This window comes from Harpia harpyja, chromosome 12, assembly GCF_026419915.1.
Source record: "Harpia harpyja isolate bHarHar1 chromosome 12, bHarHar1 primary haplotype, whole genome shotgun sequence".
Taxonomy (NCBI): Eukaryota; Metazoa; Chordata; class Aves; order Accipitriformes; family Accipitridae; genus Harpia; species Harpia harpyja.
In genome coordinates, this window is record NC_068951.1 from 30,946,740 (window position 1) to 30,970,027 (window position 23,288).

The 23,288-nt window shown below is 43.0% G+C and overlaps 2 long non-coding RNA genes across 2 annotated transcripts; one reads left to right on the plus strand and one right to left on the minus strand.

The window, feature by feature from the left end:
- Positions 1-490: 490 nt before the first annotated feature.
- LOC128149411 (uncharacterized) lies at positions 491-16,308 on the plus strand. The gene is made up of 6 exons (XR_008237632.1): positions 491-1,021; positions 2,412-2,573; positions 5,368-5,523; positions 7,579-7,709; positions 8,419-12,579; positions 13,164-16,308. It is a non-coding gene; the product is annotated as an uncharacterized LOC128149411 (long non-coding RNA).
- LOC128149412 (uncharacterized) lies at positions 6,288-8,963 on the minus strand. The gene is made up of 3 exons (XR_008237633.1): positions 8,871-8,963; positions 7,336-7,466; positions 6,288-6,404 (listed from the first exon to the last, which is right to left on the minus strand). It is a non-coding gene; the product is annotated as an uncharacterized LOC128149412 (long non-coding RNA).
- Positions 16,309-23,288: the final 6,980 nt, after the last annotated feature.

Sequence of the window (23,288 nt, forward strand, 5' to 3'; positions counted from 1 at the left end):
CATCGGCAGGTGGGACCCCCTCTGCAGGGCCCCGGCGAGGGGCGGCCGGTCCCGTCTGCTACCGTCGCGCTGGCACGGGGTAAGAACGGACACCGCCGCCCCTGCCGCCAAGCGCTGCAGGCGAAGGGGGGGAGCTGCTCGGGGCCGGCAGCCCGCTCGCAGCGCCCGTCCCCGGCGCTCGCTCCGCCGCACGGGCCCCTCCCCGGGCCGGCGGGCCGAACCGTGCCCACCGCAAGGCTCCCCCTGGTGCCCTCCCGGCCGTGCTCCTCTCGGGGCTCTCCTTCCGCCGGTACCGGGCCAGCTCCGGTGGAGGGTCGCAGGTCCCCGGGCCGGGGGTGGGGGGGGGGCCACCCGGGGTGCCGAGCCCATCCCCAGGCTCTGAGGCGCCCCCGGGAGCTCGGCAGAGCCGGAGCCGGGGGGGCACATCCTGCTGGCAGACGCCTGCTCGCTCCCCCGCATCCCCCCTCCAAGGCCCCGCTCACCTCCCGGCGCCCGTGCCGCTGCTGCCGTGGTCGGGCTGCCGGCCCGGGGAGGGAGGGGGCGGCGGCGGAAGCTGGGCCGGGTGCCGGCTCCTCCCGACCGCTGCGAATGGCGAGGAGCCGGGCGGGTTCCGGGCAGGCGGTGCTCGCCCCGTCCCCGGGGAGCGGGGCTCCGGTGCGCGGAGCCGGGGCAGCGGTCCTGCCGAGCCGAGGGGTAGGTGAGCATCCCTCGGCGGGAAACCTTTCGAGAGGGAAAGGGGATGCTGCCGTTTCATTTCCTTGCTGGTGAAGGGAAGCAAAGGAGGTGGAGCTCAGGGTAAATCCCAATGGCCCGTTAAGGGCAAAGAGATTTCTGGGATGGCTTTTCGTGTCGTGGCCCAGGAATTTCCTTCAGGGACTTCAGAGGAGTCTCGTGATTGTGCCCAGCAAGAGTCCTCTGAGCTGAGGGCTGAGCACAGCTGAGCAGGTACGGCTGTCTCCTTGGCTATTGCCGGCACAGTATGCTAAAGGGAGTGTTCGCTAGCAACAAAACTGGCCTCTGGGTGAGTTGAGCTAATCGGTGTATTTAAAGCCCAGCCTTGTAAAAGTCAGTGACCAATCCAGTTGATTTAAAATATTGGAGCAGCGGAAGACTTGTTGTCTTTCTGGCCTCTATTGACATGAAATAGCTAATTTGGTGGAGCACTGCATTGCAATTAGGCTTTCTGTATTGCTCCCTGTTACAAGTCTGAAATATTTGCAAAGCTTTGCAGTGGAAAGCCAAGGCAATTCTTGTGGTATGGAAAAAAAAGTGTATCTGTGGAAACCCAGAAATCTGCTTTACCTGGGCACCGCTGGGCCCTGTTGCCTGGGAGAGCCCAGGCTGGGATCCCACAGGGTCTGGACTGGCCTGTGCTCCCACCGACTGCAAGGGGAGGCGAGCGTGGTCAGCACCGCTTGACATTCACAGAATCGCACTGTTAGCAAGCACAAGAGCGCATAGGAAGCTGCCGCTGAACAGGCAAGAAAGATGCTTTTATAATTGCGGTGAAATTCCAGCATAAGGCTGACAGTTCGTTTGCGCACGAGTAGGTCTCTCGCGCTGATTCATTTTCATTATGTAATGAGGCTGAAAGCCCCTTTCCATTCACATCCTCTCCAAAATAGCTGTGCTGTACATGTATGGACAGCTGGCATGTTCTTAAATGGACCAGAATAAAATGCCTTTTATCTACCTAAGTGTTCATGGAGGTTACAAATACTTTTCTGGCTGACAGCATGTATGAGTTTATGGATACAAGGGAAAGGAGAAAGGGTAAGTAAATAATAACCAGCATTATGGCAGAAACAATGGGAGGCCCACACTGTTCCTCACCATAACCAGAAGTGAACCTGCAAAGAACTGGAAAAGCATCAGAGAAACCTTAATGGTGCGTTCCTTATGTCTCAGAGCTTCACTCATGGCACTGGAAATTTGTTCAGGGCTTGTACAAGGTCCAGGCAGTGCCTCGGTCCCCTGAGCCTTTTGAGTGGTCTGTCATGGGGTGGGTGTCTGGCACACTGCACGTCTTTAGGCCTTGCCACAAACACCTTTGGTCTTCTGCTGGAGGGAGCTCCTTTAGCATGGCCTGGGACTGAGCCGATGCAGACCTCTGCCCACATTCATCAGTGTGGCAGCTTCAGAGTTTACAAAGACCCCGAGGAGAGTTTTATGCCAGGATATCATTCTTCAGAAAGTTTTTGTTAAGTTATGCTCTTGCTTAGCTCCCACAGGCAGGGGAGTGATGACAACCCTACTTCTTGTCCACTCCACCCTGACCGTAATGAGGCAGCTCTCCTTCAAACAATCATTTCTTTCAGTCCAGCACTCCCAAGGGGACAATAGGGGCCATCCTTTTTACTACCCCTGTCACCAGATGAGCTCAGTGTCTTCCTATATATTTCTCTCCCCAGTTGGGTATGCCTTGCCAGAAGAGGAGTAAGAACTGTGTCCTGCTCAGTCGGCTAATCCCCTGCCCATGGAAGGATTTGGGTAAGATGATCTCATGAAGACCTGCCTGGGATGCTATAATTAATTCTGACTGCATCAGTCTACAGTTTGTACATCTATCAGAGGTGCGTGTGTGATGGTGTGCAGCACACTTGTGCTGGCAAATTCTGTCTGGATTTTTTGTTTTTCAAAGAGCCTCTGAAGACAGCACAATCTCTTTTGTGAGTTAGGACATATTTCAGTTTGGGTCTACAACATGAGATCTGAGAGATATTTTAGATGAACAAGTTCAAAGTTTTCAGCAAATGCAATGTTTTATTTATTATTATTTCTTCTCAAAGTATTAGAAATACTATTAAAATACAAAGGCAGAAAGTAATACAAATGAATAGGAAAAATATTGCTAACTATAGGTATGTATTTTGGGATTGATTTTGATCAAATGCAGCGTTCACAATGCAGCCATAATCTTGCTCGTGTATTCTGTCATCCAGTACAACCCTGGACTGTCTCAAAAAAGAATCCCTTGATTTTGCAGCTGCATCCATCTTTCTTTTTCTTCTGTACAATGGAAAAAAAAAATAAAAAAACCTTTAATTTCTGTTCTTAGCTGTAGTGAGAGGTCAAATAATGGTGTGAGCATGCATTAAGTCAGATTTTGGAGAAGCCCAAGTTTTGTGATAGTGATGCATATGCCCCGTGTAAAGGAAATGGCATATGTTCATTTCTGTAGAAGCAGCTAAGTTTTCCCTCACATTCTTCAAATGAGATCCTGAATGCTGTGGTTCCTTTCTGGTCCTGCAGGTATGTGATTAGTGGGAGTTTTGAGGTTTACAGGTGCTAAAACTATGTGTCTTAACTCTGCTGAACGTAGCAAAGCTAGGAAAAGCCTTACCTGTACAGGTACACTGCAGAGGAGATGAGAATGACGATAACAACTACACCTGCGACAACTCCAACGACGATGGCAACTGTATGGTCCTCAGGGTCCTCTGTAGGAGGGTCTTCAGCTGAAGAAGAAATAAGAGCCCTGTCAGTGAAAGCTAACCATACTGTGAACAGAGTTTTTTTCTCAACCCTTGCCTGTCTGCTTGGTTTATACTGTGTTCTCTGATGAATGTGGCTTTCTGGACTGGTTTCAGACCCAGGTCCTGTATGCTCTACAGAGCCCTGCTGTCATGCCTTCTAGCACCTCTCCACTGGGGGATCTGACCCATTCTTTCTGCTTGGATGGCCACAGGCTCTCACCCCCTGGGTGACTAATTTCATAGAATCATAGAATCATTTCGGTTGGAAAAGACCTTCAAGATCATCAAGTCCAACCATTAACCATGCCTCCTAAACCATGCCCTGGAGTACCCTGTCCACTCGCTTTTTGAATACCTCCAGGGATGGTGACTCAACCACTTCCCTGGGCAGCCCATTCCAATGTTTGACAACCCTCTCAGTAAAAAAATTTTTCCTAATATCTAACCTAAATCTCCCTTGCCTCAACTTGAGGCCATTTCCTCTTGTCCTATCTCCAGCCACCTGACAGAAGAGACCAACACCCACCTCACTACAACCCCCTTTCAGGTAGTTGTAGAGAGCGATAAGGTCTCCCCTCAGCGTCCTCTTTTCTAGACTGAACAACCCCAGCTCCCTCAGCCGCTCCTCAGAAGACTTGTGCTCAAGGCCCCTCACCAACTTCGTTGCCCTTCTCTGGACACGCTCTAGCAGCTCAATGTCTTTCCTGTAGTGAGGGGCCCAAAACTGAACACAGTACTCGAGGTGCGGCCTCACCAGTGCCGAGTACAGGGGAACAATCACCTCCCTGTTCCTGCTGGCCACACTGTTCCTGATACAGGCCAGGATGCCGTTGGCCTTCTTGGCCACCTGGGCACACTGCTGGCTCCTATTCAGCCGGCTGTCAACCAGCACCCCCAGGTCTTTCTCTGCCAGGCAGCTTTCCAGCCACTCTTCCCCAAGCCTGTAGCACTGCATGGGGTTGCCGTGACCCAAGTGCAGGACCCGGCACTTGGCCTTGTTAAACTTCATACAATTGGCCTCAGCCCATCGATCCAGCCTGTCCAGATCTCTTTGTAGAGCCTCCCTACCCTCATATGAAATGAAGAGCAAGCTCAGTCTTCTCTGTAATGATACCCATTTTTGAAAGCGGTGTGTGTAATGCAGGCAGTGAAATCCAGAATAGTTTTATTACCTATCTTTTCAGCCTCGCAGCTTGGTCCTGTGTACAGTTCTGAACATTCACAGTAGAAGTGGAGAGAGGTGGTGGTAGTTTCAGAGCAAACTCCATCATTCTTACAAGGACTTGGCATACATGGTCCACCTAGCAAAAAGGAAGGAGAAACACTTCAGACTCTCAGATAATCCAAGCCTGAGAGAACTGTTCTTGCTTAGATTACACTGACTTGTAATGGTGGACATCCCTGTATTTTAAGGTGCATTTCTTGTACTTGACAACAGGAATCAGGGAAAGAAACACTGTTTCTGCAATGAAACATCAGAGCAAGATCCCCGGTATGCTCTTTTCTTCTGTACACACTCTGTTGCAACTATCCCCAACCCAGTGATGTCCTATAAGCAGTAAGTCAAGACTTCTTAGCATCAAAGACAATGTGATAGTAGTTGACTCACTCCTGTAGCATCCACGACTGTAGTTTGAAATGCCACAGATTTCATCATATCCACACACTATGTTAGAACAGGAGACAGTGGAGCTTTCTGTGCATTGGCATCTCTGAGAGCAGTCATCAGTGGTGAATATTTCTCCAATCTGGAAGACAGCAGTTAAATATTAAAAAGTATCAAATAAAATCAGCCAGAAAAACCATGAATGGCGCACTGGGGCCCCATGCTGCTGTCTCTGATGCCTTCCTGATGAATAGTAACAGGGCAGATTTGATTTTTTTTTTTTAGTGGTTTGTACAAAAAAGCAAGCAAGCAGTTTACTAATCCAGCTCTTTGAAACTCAAGGACAGCCCAAGAAAGAAGGCAAAAGAAGAGTTTGGGGTATGATATCCTAGCCCCAGGTGGGGTACATGTGCAGCCAACAATGTCTAACTGTTGCTGGAGGTAAGAGAGTGGCAGATGCATCACATCATGCCTCCAAGGAAATGTAGAAATGCTATGTGCCATTTTTTTGGCAACTGCCACCTGTTCATAGTGTCTCCCTCCTCCCATAAAACAATCTTTACTGGCTTAGGCCTTTTCTGTACCAAATTTCTAGTGTTAAAACAGAAATCTATGAGATTATGAAGCTGTTTTATCCTGTAGCGACAATGGAGGATTCTCCATATTCCTCAGAATGCAGCCTTGCTTGGGGCTCTCTTCATGTCATAGCCAGACAGCCAGCCACAGACTCTCAACCCTGCCTATGCCACTCTCCACTGAGAGGAGAGGGACCACAGTGACTGACAGAACTTCTCTGTAACTCTGGTGTGTTGTAAACTTTGGAGTCTATAAGGCTATTATTTAGCGTAATAAAGGTGAAGAATTGACAATGGAGGTCAGTGTTATCATATACTTTCTTCAAGTGCCTGCCTTGAGTATTCTGGCAGGCAGAGTTTCAGAGCCAGACCAAGTGATCTACTCTCTCTTCCCTTCCTCCGGAGACCAGAATTTTATTAAACAATTGCTCTTTGTTTCTAATGCAAAATTACATGCTGAGGAGAATGAGGAAATTGTCAAAATAATTAGCAGAAGAAAATATTGTTTGGTGCTGTGGGAGCTGTCTGACCCACAGAGAAACTGTACCTCATAATATTTGTTAAGGTATGTGCAGCCACATTGTTTGTAAGGCACGCAGTCAAAACCACTAAGAACATAGCCAGGGAGACATTCACAGCCTTCAACACAAGGTGATTCGCACTCAGAGGGGCTGGTCAAGTCGTTGCAGGATGCTGGGCATGCAGACATGCATGAGCTGTAGTTGCTGTTGGCAGGACATGATATACCTGTAAAAATAAGGAGAGTCCAGTTATAGCAGGCTGCTGTGCATTACTTACACAATGCCCTTTGAGATCCTGAGGACGTTACCATTTTGTAGGAGGCAATATGATGAACACACATACACAGGATGTGCATACATATCTAATAGTACTGAAGTTGCAAGTAAAGCACTCCAAAGTCAGGAAATGCATCGTCAAAGTTATTTGTATGCTGTGCTCTCATTCTTGGTGTTCACTGATCTCAAATAACTTCTCACACATTCAGGGTAGCCATCCCTGCAAGTACCAGAGCTGTTTCACATCTCTGGGAGGTGTATTTCACCAGGAATACAAAGTCATCTAACCATGGGTGATGCAGGGGATGTATGGTTTGATGAATCTCCTAACTTGAAAAAAAAAAAAAATTAGGGAAAAAAGGTTTGAGATTATTGGAAGTTTTATTTCAGCATTTTTTAGTCTGAAAGATTTGGAGTTTTCAGCTGAATCTTTTTTATCTTGAAATTTCACAGGCAAAAAAGAGAATGAGTATATTTTGTAGATTTGAGTTTAAAAAAAAAAAAAGAGTTTGAAATAAAATGTTTTTCCTTCAGATTTGTGGCTTGTGATGGTCTCCAAAATTTTAACTTTTTTGCCCAGTTGGGAATGAGGACATTTTTTTCTCTCACAAAACTTCTGATGAAAAGGGAGCCGACAGTTCTGCTTTCCTAAGTAGCTTTGTAAGTTGGGGTCTAAATGTGGAAGTCAGCATAGGACACAGAAGAGAGACCAGAAGAGCAAGTGTGCATGCTAAATTGTGAACAGTGATTGAAGTGTGAATCAACATGCTTTTACTCCCTGAGAAGCTTTGATATATGGTATGTCTAGAAAAAGCCTCAAATCTCAGACTTTGAGAGTCCTTTAGGCAGAAACCATACTTTCTGGTTCTTCCTATGCTTACCACAAACTGTCTGTTGCCTCCAGCCTTCCATACTGACTCCTTGCTGCTGACAATCCAGCACGTATTCCTCCAGACTGCGACATAAGGTAGCATCCTCATCTCCTCCCACACACATATCAAACAGGCAGCTCCTATGTGCAACACGAGAAAGCGTTCATTCCCAGTACCTTTGTTATTGTTTATTTTCAGCTGCTTTGCTGCCTGAGTCTGAGTTAATTCCATTTTCCTGTATCTGGCTGACAGGAAAACAGAGGAATAAAAAAACTCCAGCCGCATGACTGGGAAGATCAGGTCATTTGGTGTGCAACAGCTGCTAACGTGAGAGGTATTCATATACGAACAAGCAATAAACAGGTACCTGACTGCTTGTCACAGTAAGTTATTCTTTGCCATCTGCTTCTTTTTTTGGCTAACATGGCTGCGTCTTGCTTACAGAGTACTTTTTAGTGCTGCTAAGTCTTATAGCTGGACTACACACTTCTTTGAATACATGGGTGCCCTCCCCACGTCCATATGCCTTGAATATTGACATAGAATTCTGTTTTACCCAGTGTTTGCCAGTGCTACCTTCTCAGCTTTGCTCATCATCTGAATATCCATGGCCTGATTTTCAGAGGCACTGAGATCTGAGATGAATGGGATCTGCACGTATGTGGCACCTCAGAAAAATCAGGCAACCACTAAGAAGGTAGAACAGGCTGCCCAACCAAGTTCTAGAGTGAGGAGAAAAGTAGGCTTATGTTAAGAATCAGGATTTATTTATACATTGAAGCCAGTAGCCCAGTTTCTTTGGCTTAAGATACCTTCACGTTCTTCTTTGAGGTGGGCATTATCTATCTTTAAACATTAAGTACAACTATATGACTAAAGAAAACCGGCAGCTACTTGGCAATTTTGTGACTGATGATGGATAAATGATGAATGTGGGGATGAATCAACAGGTTTCATACAGCTCAAAATTAGGTATGTAGGAATTGTATATGTAGGAGGCCAGAGCAGCCTTGAAATACAGCAGAGGGAACTTTCTTGAAGATACCGGGTTACTCTTCACTAATCTGTTTTTTTTGCAATTCTCCATGAAAGATTCAAGAAGTGTCACTGACAGCTTCAGCCTTTGTGGCTATAGCATGAAGGCTAGATTTTATGAAGCTGGAATTGCTAAAAGGAAACTAACAGAGCCAGGAACTAAATTCTCACTGAATGTGGATGAGAACTGTAAGCACACTGGAAATCCCAGCCTACAGGTATAATGCTTAACACTGCTACTTTATCTGTGTAGGAAAAGAGAAAAGCTACTTTCTAGAGCTAACAGAAAAGTGAAACTCTAAATAGATGGAAAGACAGATCATCACAATTATTTAAAAATAAATAAGGGGATTTAAATATATCAATAATGGAATCACTGGGCCCAGTTCTCTTACTATTCTCAGTTGCTATTAATACCCTGGAGACTGAAGACGCAAAGTTCTTGTCAGAAACTAGCGCCAAAATGATTTTGCAAATGGGGAGGACAACTGTCTGCAGTAGACACTTACGTGAAATAGAAATTTGGTGAGACCGTAGAATGACACTTTGCAAAAGGACCATTTGAGTCAGTCAGGATTTGACATCTCGAAGTTCTGTTTTCTTGCCCCAGCTGATTTGCATTGCAGCCTTGGAAGAGTCCTGGATCTGGTTCCTCCTCAGACTCATCTTTTGAGTTGATGTCTCGTCTGTAAATTAAGTCATTACGAAACCATCAGTGCTCTGTACATACAGCATTCATGGTACTACTCTCTAAGTAACACCATAAGAGTACTTCTGCCTTGTGGTGTAAGTGTAAGCTTATTTCTTTCTCATGATTTATCCTGAATGGGAAGGAGATAGATAAAGCAGATCAAAGATGTACTAAAACACTTCCTACCATCTCAGAGATTTATGGGTATTTAAATCAAAAGGGATATCTGTCTCTTTGGAAATTCTGCATGACACAGGCTTCATCAATGCCTCCTTCATCCAATCTATTCAATAAAGTTTGAACATTAGTCAGAATGATGCAGCTGGAATAGACCACTATTTCTTGGACATATGCTCACTTTCACTGAACAAGTGGCTACATGCCTGAAGTGCCAGAATTCTGTAGGCATAGCCTCCAGAGCCCCTTTATGCTCAACACCAGCCTACATACTGCTTTCTACTATTCTGGCAGACTAGTTTTTGCGGCTAGATTATAACCTGACGGCTAATACAATTCCATTTACTTGCTGAAAAAGTTCTGTGTTAGTGGCTAAGCAACCTCCAAAGGTCTTTCAAAGCAAATTGAGAAAGACAGAAAGAAAGACAGGAAGGAAGACAAGAAGGAAGAAGGGAAGGAAGAAAGGAGGAAGGAAGGGAGGGAGGAAGGGAGGAAACTTCTTTCCCTACCTGTTTCAATATTCTGTATGGACTAATTAGCACAGAGTTTGCCTGACCACAAATATCCTCTTTTATATTCAGAAGAATGTCCTTACTTTTTGTGTATTGGCAGAAAACACTAGATAGCCATGAAAGTAAGGAAATCAGATTCTTTAAGAACCTCTTCTGGAAGGAATTGTGAATTCATCTTGATGGATTTCAAAGCTACCTTCATGTTCCAGAGTGAGGGATGACACTGAACCAGGATTTGCCTCAGGCCCATCCAGCACAACATGATGTATTTATCTTTTCCAGGAACCATGAGCTTAGCAAAGATCTTATTCATCCCTGTGCCCTAGCCGTTGTAATGGCTGTGGCTCTAAAGAGGGATACTGAACTGGAGTAATGAAGTGATAGTTCAGGCCTCTGGTGAGATAGAAGGGCACTGATAGTTCACCTTAGTGATGAGAAGAAGTCCCTACACACAGTCCAAGGGAAGAAGAAAGACCAGAAATAAGACAGTGTAGTTATTCCTGGATATTAACTATGGCTTAATTCTCTCACTACCAGTGGCTGTGCTTGCCATGGATATTAAGTAGAAAATTAAGTACCTGAGACGAGATGTTGTTCTTTTCAGAGGAACTTTCCAGCTCTCACCAAATACATTCACGTTCTTCACCCAAACACCATTTGGACTTGTGAAGTCATTTCTATGTCTCCCATCAAAGTCACCACACAAGCCTTCCACTCTGCTTCTGTAGGTATTGGCCAGCTTTATATCTAGGGAAGTTCAGAAGAAAAAAAAAGCCATTACACAGAAATCCTTGCTTTTGAGTGTATGAAAGAGGTGGAAAGCAGTGCCAAGAACCACATTTCATGATTCAGACTGGAGTTGGTAATGTGACACGAGCCTCGTATGTAGGATATGAACACAGTCCTGAACATACATGTTCATACATCTATTCACAGGACTGTTTCTGTGCTCTGCAACATGGATCATGAAAAAAGTTATTTCTTGAAGCCGATAAGGTATTATATAACATCACATCACCACCTGAGTGCTCTTAGTGCATACTGCTTACTGCTTTGCAACAAACTGAATGCATCACCCACTTTTTGCCCTTCATGTACAATCCACTTGCTCGTTGAGAAACAGAAATCCTATAAAACAGACCTTTTCTTTCTGCAGTTGGAATTTTAGGGTTTGGAATGATGGTCATCTGTATAAATGGCCTGGCACTTTCACCATACACTCAGAAATAACATGGCTATATTCTGTTGTAAATCAGGAGTAACTGTGCTTTGAACAGAGGAGATAATATGTGTTCAACTTACATGAGTTGTGTATATGTGATATGAGTCCTGCTGAGAAACGCTAAAGAATGGGATTATCTGGAACAGACTTGAGAAGAAGCATGTAAAAGGATGCCTCACAGCTGTATAGCTTGAGGACCTCAGTCCTATGACCAGGTTAAGCTGGCAAAGGGGCAGATCCAGACTTCACCCCATCATCCTGATCAGCAATTTAAGTGATTTGCTTTTGTTTATATCACTCAGGCCTTACTTAACATAGCAAAAGTTAGAACAGTCTGACTCTCCATCTCATTTCTCCTAAGTTCAGGTGGATCCAGATAAAGAAATGCCAGTTTTATGGTTTTTCTCGTTCCTGGGAAACATTTTTGTTTTAATATTCTGGAAGTTCATACCACAAGGGGACATAGGCTCAAAGGGCAACGTTTCTAATTTGGCTTGGGTTTAGACCTCCTTTGGAATGAGAACATTTTTTGAGACAGTGCATAAATATTCCTGCACATTGTCTTGGTATCACTTACCTGCATTTTGATTGCCATCAAAGCTCAGGTGTAAGCCAAAATCTGTCTCCAGGTAAATTCTTCTTGTCCTCTGATATATACGAATACCTTCATGAGGACGAACAGGGGGTCTCACCCTCACACCATCCAACTGACGGGGAAAGAATAAGTTACAATTCATAATATATAGGCCAAATTAAAATCTGGCTTCAGTACAGATCAATGCTACAAATCAACACTCCTCTTCTCTAGTTTTATGATAAATATATCAGATAATTTAACCAGGTAAAAAACCTCAGTATTCAGTTTTTTAAAGTTAACAAAATCATGTTTTGAGGAAGGTGATCTGGACACAGTATTTTCATATCACCCTAAGAGATTTCTACTATTGGGCTAAAAATGTATATATGAGCTATGTATACTCTTACGCACCAATAGGAAGGAAATGAAGATTTCCTAGCATAATTCACAATTTTTCCTACCACTGATAAAAATTTGTATGGCTTTATTTTAAGTCTTGGGATATTTGGTGTTTTATTGCTAAATCTCTATTTATTCATTTATTTGTTTGAAGTAGAATTATATCCTTCATAACTATAGAGAAAAAAGACTCGACAACTGCAAATCACCTTTGTGGTTGCCCCATTGCACTGCTGTAATAATACAGTTAGCTTTAATACTTCAATTCTTCAAAACAGACATTTTTTACTCAAAAGTGTTTTACTCTAAGGGAGGGCCTTTCTCTGTGCTCTGCAGTCGGTGAGAGACTTACCACAAGCTGCTTGTTCTGCCTGAATCGCACTGTGTGATTGTAAACATTGACGAGAATCTCTTTCAGGTAAGTAATGCGTCGACTTCGACGAAAAGGATAGTTCATGCCTTCAATGCTGAACTGCGTCAGAGTATCAGGTAGGTCAGGGATGGTCTGAGCCAGAATATATGTGTATTTCCCTTGAAAGTGGTGCACCAGACCATCGAAAGTGATGTAGTGTGGGTCGCCCATGATCTGGCATTTCCCAAAACCTAGAGGGGGAGAGCTTCATTACTCTCCAGTCTGAATGTGCATGTGTGTCGTGGTTTAACCCCAGCCAGCAACTAAACACCACGCAGCCGCTCACTCACTCCCCCCTACCCAGTGGGATGGGGGAGAAAATTGGGAAAAGAAGCAAAACCCGTGGGTTGAGATAAGAACGGTTTAATAGAACAGAAAAGAAGAAACTAATAATGATAATGATAACACTAATAAAATGACAACAGTAATAATGAAAGGATTGGAATGTACGAATGATGCGCAGTGCAATTGCTCACCACCCGCCGACCGACACCCAGCCAGTCCCCCGAGCGGCGATTCCCCACCCCCCCTTCCCAGTTCCTATACTAGATGGGACGTCACATGGTATGGAATACACCGTTGGCCAGTTTGGGTCAGCTGCCCTGGCTGTGTCCTGTGCCAACTTCTTGTGCCCCTCCAACTTTCTCGCTGGCTGGGCATGAGAAGCTGAAAAATCCTTGACATTAGTCTAAACACTACTGAGCAACAACTGAAAACATCAGTGTTATCAACATTCTTCGCATACTGAACTCAAAACATAGCACTGTACCAGCTACTAGGAAGACAGTTAACTCTATCCCAGGTGAAACCAGGACAATGTGCCAGATCCCATGCGTGGATCAGTTTAAAATAAGTTAGATAAAAATGATTGCTGCTGACATGCAGGTCTCCAAGTAAAGATGGGTGCTCAGGCATCACCCTAGTGAATGGGCACTCAAATGGAGAGATGGCCAGAGAAACTCATTCCTATGCTGAGAACCAGTGCAAGCCAACTGAACTGAAGCAGAACATTAGGGTTTATAGGCTTTATAGAGACTGGGTTGTGCACATTGGTCCTCTGCAGAGGAATGACTCTGCCACACAGCATGGCTTGCAGTGGGCTTTTAGAGATGTTGGTTTCATAATCCTCAGCAATGTGTTGCTATAAAATTACTGGAACTTGAAAAGCAATGTCTAATTTTGGCTGGCTTGCTGCTGTCACAGTGATTTCTTCTGAGGTTACTAAATTGATCATTGGGTTCACCAGCCCTAACAATCAGACGCAGCGACTATCATCTAAGTATTCTCCTTGACCACTGAGCGCAGAGCAAACCATTATCCTAGGAGCAAGGCTCTCCTTAAGACTGCTGGGGTGCCTCTGCTGTGGTATTTTGCCAAAATGGAGCAGGGGGGAGCTGGATTTGCATTATGCCCTTGTACTGATCAATACAGTAGGACCAATGCCATACTATTCTTCAAAATTGAAGTGTAGAGTCACTAGGCAACAAGCTACCTCCTAAACAATCCAATTTACCTAGAGAATATGCAATTAACTTTGCTTAGCCAAAAGAACTATCAAACGAAAAACACCCACGTTCTCCGACTGGCCCATTACGTATCTGTTCAGATCTGCTCTGTCCTGTTTTGCCTTTATATTTTTCTGTTCTCAAATCAACATGCAATGGAAAGAACAGGATCATTGCCAAAGGATTCACAGACATATCTGAGTTTTGTTTTTGGCAGATACAATGCAAATTTTTTTTCTTTTTTTTTTTTTTATTTAAACTAGTCAGACTGAACTGTCAAATTTCTAGATGTAAGTAAATTTTCAAACTCTTGTTCCAATGCCCTCTACAAAGTCTCTGTCTTGTACTGGAACTTTCTGTTCTGAGAACTTTTTCTGTTCAATAATGTGTCGTCAATAGCACTGTCAGAGCTGCCGCCTTTCCCTGTGGAAAAGACTGGAAGTGCCACGGAAGAAAGAATGGACATCCACATCCTTCCTCCTTCTCCAGCCCTCATGGAACACCAAGTGAAGACCTGCCTGCACATACCTGTTGGATTGCACTTGTGTTTTCCATTTTTGATCACACAGGTTTCTCTAGAATCACAGCTATGGCTCTTGCATTTGATGACACCGTTCTTGTGACACTGGCATCTTTTGGTGCAGTGTGGAGTTATCCAGGTCTCCCCAGCCTGAACACAAGTTGCGTTAATAGTATGTTATCAAGGTGCTCAGCTTTACAATGCAATAAAAGTTCAATAGCAAAGGGTGTGGGGGCTGGCTACATGCAACATGTCCAGATGGTGATTCCACAACTGCTCAATCCAGGTGTAGTCTCACCAAGAGGTGGTGTTCCCAGTCCATTTATCTTATTGTCTTTGACATGAGAATTTGAACACAAAACAGGACTAGGACAGACTGCTTGAATAACTCTGATCAATTGACTAGTTTTGAATATGCCTCAATTTTGGCCTCAGGTGTGAAGTACCAAGCTCCTGCATCTCCTAATACATGAGCCTGCAGCTTTTACTAATCAGATGAAAGGTTTTTAAGAGGTAGACCCTGAAGATTTCTTTCTCTCTCATTCAAATGGACAGGAGACCAACTTTCTGCAAGTTTTGCAGCCAGAGATTTGCTCCAGGGACAAATTACTTACACTGTAGTAATTGTTGTCATCATCCCTGCAGCCACAATTGCTTAGAGGTACACACTTGCCATTACTGAGCACATAATTATTATCACATTCACAGCCCTCAATGCACTCTTCTGTCTTCTCACAAAGTGAGGAGGCAAAAATGTCATTGCATGTTGATGGGCAGGTGGAGACACAGTCTGTGTAATGGCTGTGGTGTGGACAGGGCAATGCTGTGTGGGTGGAGAACAGAACCAGCATTATTACATACATTTAGAAAGTGCACTGCAAACACATGTGCCTAGCTGAAAGCTACAACTTGGCCTATAAAATGGTAGTATAGAATTGCCTTTTAATAGCTGAATTTGATCATCAACCAGTTTTGATTTTTTATATTTTATTTAAAAACCCAACAAAATCAAAACAGAGAACCCTCTCTGGAGCTGCTGATTCAGTTCTATTACAGGTATGCCTGAAATGGTGGCACCTGGCACTAGATCATTCAGATTCAGTAATCCAGTTCAGCTTCAAATGCCTCTTTGGGCACTGCTAGAAATGAGAATCTTTACGGCAAATTCCTTAGAATGTTCAACCCTCCAGTGATGCAAAATAGGTGTATATCTAGCTTAACCACAGGCATAAACACATGCAAGAACAACAGATATCCATTGTCAGACTGAAGATTCATCTAGCTCTATACCCTATTTCTGCCAATGACTAGAGATGCATAAGGGGACAGTTCAAGAAACAGGGTAGCAGGACAAAGGGTTCGTTTGTCCAGTATTTTCCTCCACTTGTGGCAAGGAGGCAACTAGGAATTTCTGATGGACCTATTCAACATTCATCTGGCTTGTTTTTTAACCAGTTAATTGTTTTGTCCTCCACAACATTATGTGATAATTAATTCCACAATGTAATACTAAATTGTGAAAAAACAACAAAAAGAAACCCACTGTGTAATCTTTACTCATTGTTACATAATTTGTTTGTAGCTTTGTTGAATGGGTGGAGTGAGGCACATACACTGGAAATTAATCTGAGAATGTGGCCCCTAATAAGCAACTGGCCAAATTGTCAGTTTTCATTCAAAACACAGTGTCATCGAGCCCTGTGTCCTAACACAGTATCCCACTTCGTTTTAGTCTTCTTTAGTCTGGTTGTATTATTCCTCCATTTTAGGCTCATTGCAACGTATCATGACACTCATTTGGCTACTAAAGCCATTCTAACTCCACATTACTATCCATAACTTGTCTAGTCCTGAGTTATAACTGGGTTTAGCTCAACCTGAACACAGTTCAGTGCAACAATGGAGTCATTAAATCATAATAATAGAATTGCATTTTGTGAGAATTTGGGTTAAATTTTCTTTTACATTACTTGTTCACCTAATACTGCTAATTTGTTTCCAAGCCGTCCAAGTTTCAGTTTTTTCACTTGCTTGTACACTTACGACAGAATGTGCTATTCCTCCATTTAATGGTGATTCCATGATTCCTGCAGGTGTCCACATAGACTTGAACTATGTCACAGAGAGTAGACTTCATGCCATCATACTGGCACATATCGTAGATGCAGATCTGTATGAAGTCTTCAGGCTTGACTAGATTATGACATGCTTTGAATTTGTCTGATTTTAGGACATTGCACTGGCTTTCAATGACTGGTTTATTCTCGGCAGTGCAAGGAGGAACATCATCTTCTCTTAAGTCTGATAAACAACTGCATGAAAGCACAGACACAGCTGCATTTAAGTTTCAAAGGCATATATCAGACAAGAGACTGACACTGAAAAGTTTGTTTCTACTGAAAGGTATTAAACAAATAACGCTAGAGACTACGGTCTTCGTTCTGTCTATGAGTGAAAGATTAGGCAGAAGTAGACCTGCCTGGCAATCACCATGCTGTGTCTGACCCTCATTACTCTCACTGAACTTGACCCTGACTAGAGGATTGACTTCTCAGCTTGATCTCGGACCTGTCTTGTCACTGCAAACTTGTGTGGTGATCTGGATTCTTGGCTGACCCTGGCTTCCACCCTTGGGCCTGTCCTGCTTGCCTTGCTCTGGTAGTGTGGGATGGGCCCTGGCTGGTGAGGCCACTGTTCTCTTGGCTGTGTTATCACACTTGGCTCCCTGTCCCTTAGGGAGCAGCTGGCCCTCACTCTTCCCCAACACCATCATCCTGCTCTAGGTGTTTTCAGCATAAAATAAACAAAGGCTATGTCCACACTGTGGACTGCCCCAAAGCCTAGTTCCCCAAGTGTATGTAGATCTATAGAATGGCTGTGGTTTCCCTCTGGCCTGTGCAGTAGTTTCCTGTGGTGATGGATTTTTTTTGAGTTTCAAATTCAAGAAGAGAAAAGTCTCATATACACGACAAATGTTACAAAGTAGCGAACAGTCAAAACAATTGAAAGGCGACTCTTTCCCAAAGGAAGATGGAAGGTACGAAAGGAAGTTATATTTACCCTTCATCACTGTCTTCCTCCACTTTCCAGCTATTTCCAAACTGTGTGACACTGGTGAGTGTACCATTGGGCAAGGACAGATCATCTTCACGATTATCATTGAAGTTACCACACATACCATGTACCTGAAAATGAACGAGAGTCTGTTCTGCATCAGTTTCCCCAATAACTTCGTATTCATTGCCTATGAAATGATGTGACCAAATCAGTACCAACAACCAATCTTGTACCAGACATTTCAGACACACTCACTAGTGTCTGACTGTACCCATGGAGAAATAGAATAGAAACTGCAGTAAATCTGTGGTTCCCTAAGGCTTCAAGGTGTTTTATTCTATAAGCTGGATGTATTCCCCTAGCCAGGTCATTTTCTTTAACTACCCCCTTGGAACGAAAGGAAATTGTTGTGAAGGGAAAAAAATAGAAAGCAAAAAAATGACATGTTACAATACAGCTACAAAGAAAGGTGCAATAGCAAAACACAGGAATAAAAGAAAAAGAAATGCACAGAGCAGTGGTTTTGAAACAGTGCCAGATGTTTACATGCTAAATCTTACCTTTGAGAAATAAGACTGTGGGAGGGTGATTTCCAGATGGTGATTGCCATCATATTTCACTATTACACCAAAGTCAGTTTCCACTACTATAAATCTGCCAACATTTCCAATGGACACGCCTCGCAACCGGTTCTCCACTGGAGTGTAGACTCTCTCATTGTTCAACTGGAGAGACATGTCGTTTGTCAGTATGGACATTCTTCCATAAAAGATTTTCTGCTCACAATCTATATTCCTAGCAGTGCTGAAGATTTATTTCTCTATGACAGTTTTAGCTCCTTTACACTTCCACCATTGCATATTCCAACTATGGGTTGCAGGAATCAGCCTTATAGCTGAGGAGAGCTGGGCAGGACTCATAGCCCGTGCCTTTAACAAAAGGGAGCTGGAAAGATCCCTGGTTGTGAGCAAACTCTTACCTACCCATTGGGTGGCTTCCCTGCCTCTGGTACTGCCATGGATCCCCATGCTATTCTAGACCAATACAGTATGACTTGCTTTTCCTCTGCTCTTGTTAGCTAGCTATAGGTAATTGGGTTGACAACAGCTATTGAAGTGGGGAGCCCCATTCTTTACTTCAGGCAACAATTCTCCAATCTGGAGGCTCTGGGCTCCACTTCCAAGATATGGCCAATAGAACAGTAAACCCAAACCAGAAGCCTTGGGAACTAGTGAGAAATTATATTCCCCATGACATCCAGTTAATAGAGGTGCCCACAAGTATTAAGCATACGTGTACATATTCCTTAGGAAACATGAAGATCCTTTTTCCTACAGCTACTGTAGTGAGCTAATTTTAAGATACATCTTGCCAGAATAAAGAGCACCACCACCTACCAGGATTCCTTGGCTTTTCTGAAGGGTGATTCGTACACCATACACATCTATGTAGACTTCTTTCAGGTATGTGGCCCCTCTTAGTCCTCTGTCTTCATTCTTGCCAAGGATGGTTATAGGAATGACACTGTTGGTGTTGACAACCTCAACCAAGGTGTAGGTGCAGGTACCCACAAAAGTGTACATCATTCCATCAAATGTGAAATAATGGGGATCTCCTGCCACTTGACATGTTGCTTGGCCTGAAGGTGAAAAAATTATCTAAGAACTTTGGCTTGGATTTCACCATGGACTCAGCTGACCAAAGGTGTTTGCATTAGTGCAGCAACCTAATTCTGATCATTATTATGTGGGCAAACCTTAGAGGTATCTCAGGTTCATGCCAATGACATTTGTTTGGAAATAAGAAATTTCCAGAAAGTGTCTCCTAAATTTAATTTGAAAATTAGGTACAAACTGGCAACTTGGCAGCAAATGAACCTCTTTATACATTTCTACATGCTGTTGTAGCTATGATTTATGGTAGTTGAGAGTAATACAGAGCTTTTCTACTTAGCTATATAAAAATACATAATTATATGTATAAATATAAAAGTAAATAAATTTGAAATTATATACATAGATACTTAATGCACTTGCCATCACCCAGACTCTCAGACATGCAGTTCTTAATTATTGCCAAATTCAGACCTTGCAGCACTGGTGATGTGGGACTTGACTTTGTATTATCAAGACAAAAAGAGCCCAAGTGACCTTGCAAACTTTTGGGCAGCATCAGTTTTTGCTGATATCCACTACAATGGAAGGGGTCTGTGCTTGCAAGACAGATCGTCCTGTCTTTTCATCTCTTAGCACTGGCAGCAGTCAGTTCGGACTTCTTTGGATCACATATGAAAAGATATTTATAATAAAGCTAGAAGGAGAAGAAGGATCTAATTATGGAATGGACATTGAGAACCATTTTCAGGCAGGACTTACCATTGGAATGACAGCCCAGCACGCCATCCTGAATATTGCATTCCTCTCGGACTCCACACTCCCAGGATGTGCATACAATGGTGTTGTTAGCCTTGCAGGTGCAGCGTTCAGTGCAGGGATAACTGGTGAACCAGCTTTCATCCAGCTGAGCAGAAAAAAGAGTGTAGAAGTATATACTATAAGATAAATTGGAAGGTAATACCGTAAGGGACAATCATATTATTAGTATTTGAATGTGCATGATGTATGATCATTTGGGCAATTGTAGCCACACAGCTCACAGATCAAGAAGGCTGGCAAAGTGAGTCTATTTTGTTATTATTAATGCTGTAAATAATAACTGTGTTAATGATATTAACATTTTTTTCTCTCATGGTGATAAAGAATGAGTTCCTGTGTTCGTTCTTTTTTTTTTTTCTTTAAACTTCTGAGGTAACTTGCCTGGTGATACTGGTTTTTTTCATCAACACAACCACAGCTGCTTTCTGGCACACATTTGTCTCCACTCAAAATGTAACCTTCCTTACAGAAGCAACCTTCCACTGGTAAGGAACTGCAAGAATCAACTGCTGAGATGTTCAAACAGGTAGAGGGACACCTAGTACCACAGCTCTTGTAGATGCTGCCTCCAGGACAGGACATTGCTAGAGAGAAAAAAGTAAGATCACTCAAAAGGGCAAAATCATGATAGAAGTTTTCCTGATGCTTTCACTGTTTGCTCCTGAAAATATATAAAATTGCTGTTAGAATGTCTGACACTGGAGAGTGCTGTGTACAAAGGATTTTCTTGCCGTGTGAGATGGGTGGCTTTTCGTAGAGGTGGGTAAGACAGGTTGGCCACCCTGCACTTCACCTCACAAAGGAAGTCAAACATTATAGGCTCGCTTTGAGGGTAGGTCTGATGTGATCATACAGGACTAATTGTGCTTGGTTCAGTAAACCTTTTTCTGCAGGTTTAAAGACATGAAGTCACTCCATTAAGGGAATAGAAGAATCTTTTCATGTACCAGCTGATATGGCCCCATTACTGTAGTTTCTATTTGAACACCTGCCATATATTTAAAAATAGAACTAAAAATCAGACTCTGTCTTTCACTGAGACCCCTTGAGGAAAATATATTATACTGTCACACCCCTCCTGCTCATGGTAGAATTGGGCTTCTATCACTCAAAGCATGCTCCCCAGGGAAGACATTACATTTTACAGAAATCCTGAAGCATTTGTCCGTTTCTGTCATCTAAAAAAAACCCCTAAAAACTGTTTCTGGCTACATTCTGTGATAAATCACTACATATGACTCTCATTTACTTCTGTCCCTACAGCAGGATCTCTTAGTCCTGTCAGGCAATTACAACCAACATGACCAGTCATCTAGCCAGAGTACCTGCCCTTTGTCAGGTTCTTAATTGAGTTTTTGTTTGAATTACTGATGGAGGGAGCACTTGAGAGTCAATCCTCTTAATGTGACTGAGTCTTCTCTATCACTATAATCAAGCCATAGATATTTAGGTCCTGGGCTATGGCCTCAGACTATGGAGACTGGAGTCTGGATGTCCATAGTGTTAATCTGATTTGGAGGGCTAGAAGCTCATTTCTTGCTCTGTTTTCTTTTTATATATGAATTCTCTGTGCTCTGTCCTCCCAGGGCTGACTTACTGGGTGCTTTAAAGCCATTCTAAAGTCACAGTAATTCTTCTCCCAAACTGAGCAGCTCCTAGAATCTCTCAATGTTTTTTCATGGTTTAGTTTCAATGCAGAGCTAATTGTTGATCACAGGAAAAAAAAAAAAGAAAAAGAAAAAAAAGGTGCAAATCTGCAGAAGGTAATACAGTGGTAACTGGTATAATCAAAATTAGTGTAAAAGACAAAAAAAACCTAGAGAAGATTATGGTTTATTTCAGTGTGGTTGACCTTTAGAGGACTTCTTTTTTTTCTCTCCAGGTATGTACATTGTGGATATAAAAGTCCTTTAGAAGATGTCTGGCAAGCAGAAAAGTGCCCAGTGCTGCATAAAATTGGCACCAGTGGAACCCCTGGAAAGACTTATTCTAAGAAATATGTGTTCATTATATGAAATTTCCCATAAGGTCATTCTGAAAAGAATTAATTGGGAGATAAGTGAGAATACCTGATTTCTTTGCTTTATAGAGAAATACTTGTAAACTTCCTAGAAACAGCTGTTTCTCAAGGTCTCTTATTAAACTAGTTTTTTACAAAAGCCATCGATAAGCATTTGTGTGTGGAAGACTACCAGCTCTACTTACACTGAGGATAGTAGTTTTTCAGTGGAGCAAAGCAGCAGTTATTTCCCCAGTGCAGAAGCTCACATAAGACACAGTTAAATGTAATCAAACTTTTCCAAGAAACTAATAGTAAATTATTAAAACTTTAAGGATTAGACCTGCATGTATCCAAATGTCCTTTAAAATTAGTATTTTATACAAATACTGGAATGGTACTGAAACTGAAGCAGGCTCAAGACATGACAAAAGATAAACTATACTCAAAACATTACATAAAATGAAATAACATGCATGAAAAAGGTAAAGGAAAATGTGCATACTTTTGAAGTTTAAATCCAGAATAGATATTTATAAGTCACAACACTCACGGCAAAGAGTAGCATTCCTCCACTCTATGCATATCCCAGCATTGATACATGACTCAGCATAGGCCTGCAGTCCATAGCATAAGGATATTGCCTGTCCACCAGTGAAACACATGTCATAAACGCAGTTTTCAAAGAAATTCTCTGGACGCACTTTGGTATGACAATCCTTGAAAATTCCTGTGTAAATCAAGAAAGTTATATAGAATAATAGAAAAAAATTGGGAATGATAAGATCACCACCACCATCTATTTTCTGTCATGGCAAATGTATTGTAAAAGTGCTCCAGGCTAACTTTGTTTAGTAAGTTAAACCAACACTTGAAACGGAGCATGCACAATGAGACTTGGCCCTCTGGATCAGGCTTTCTTCTTTTTGCATGATTGATATAACATAGCTTACATAAATTAAGAGTTGCTGGCTAGGCAAGCCACTAATTCCAGACAACTGCAGGGGCTGTCCAATGCAGGGAACACATACAGGATTTCAGATAAAGTATCTGTAATACATGCAATGACAGTGCCCTCTGAACTATCTCTTTTAGCAAGCAGAGTGCAAGTCGCTATAAAGCAAAGAGCGGCTATGGCTCCCTGAGCACATTCTCATATAATCTTCATGGACATATTGGCACTGTCTGAGTGGTTGACATATCTTGACCAAGCACCTATGAGTTTTATGTTGGCCGTTCACACTGGAGGTTTTATATGCTTCCAATGTGAGTTCAGAACAACGAACTATAGAGAGGAGACAACACAAGCTATAAAGTTCTCCATCATGTGGCTCACAGAGAACTACCAACATACTACCTGTTGGGTCTGTGATCATGCCACATGCTGTGTTCTTCTTTGCTTCACTCTCCAGCACAGGATC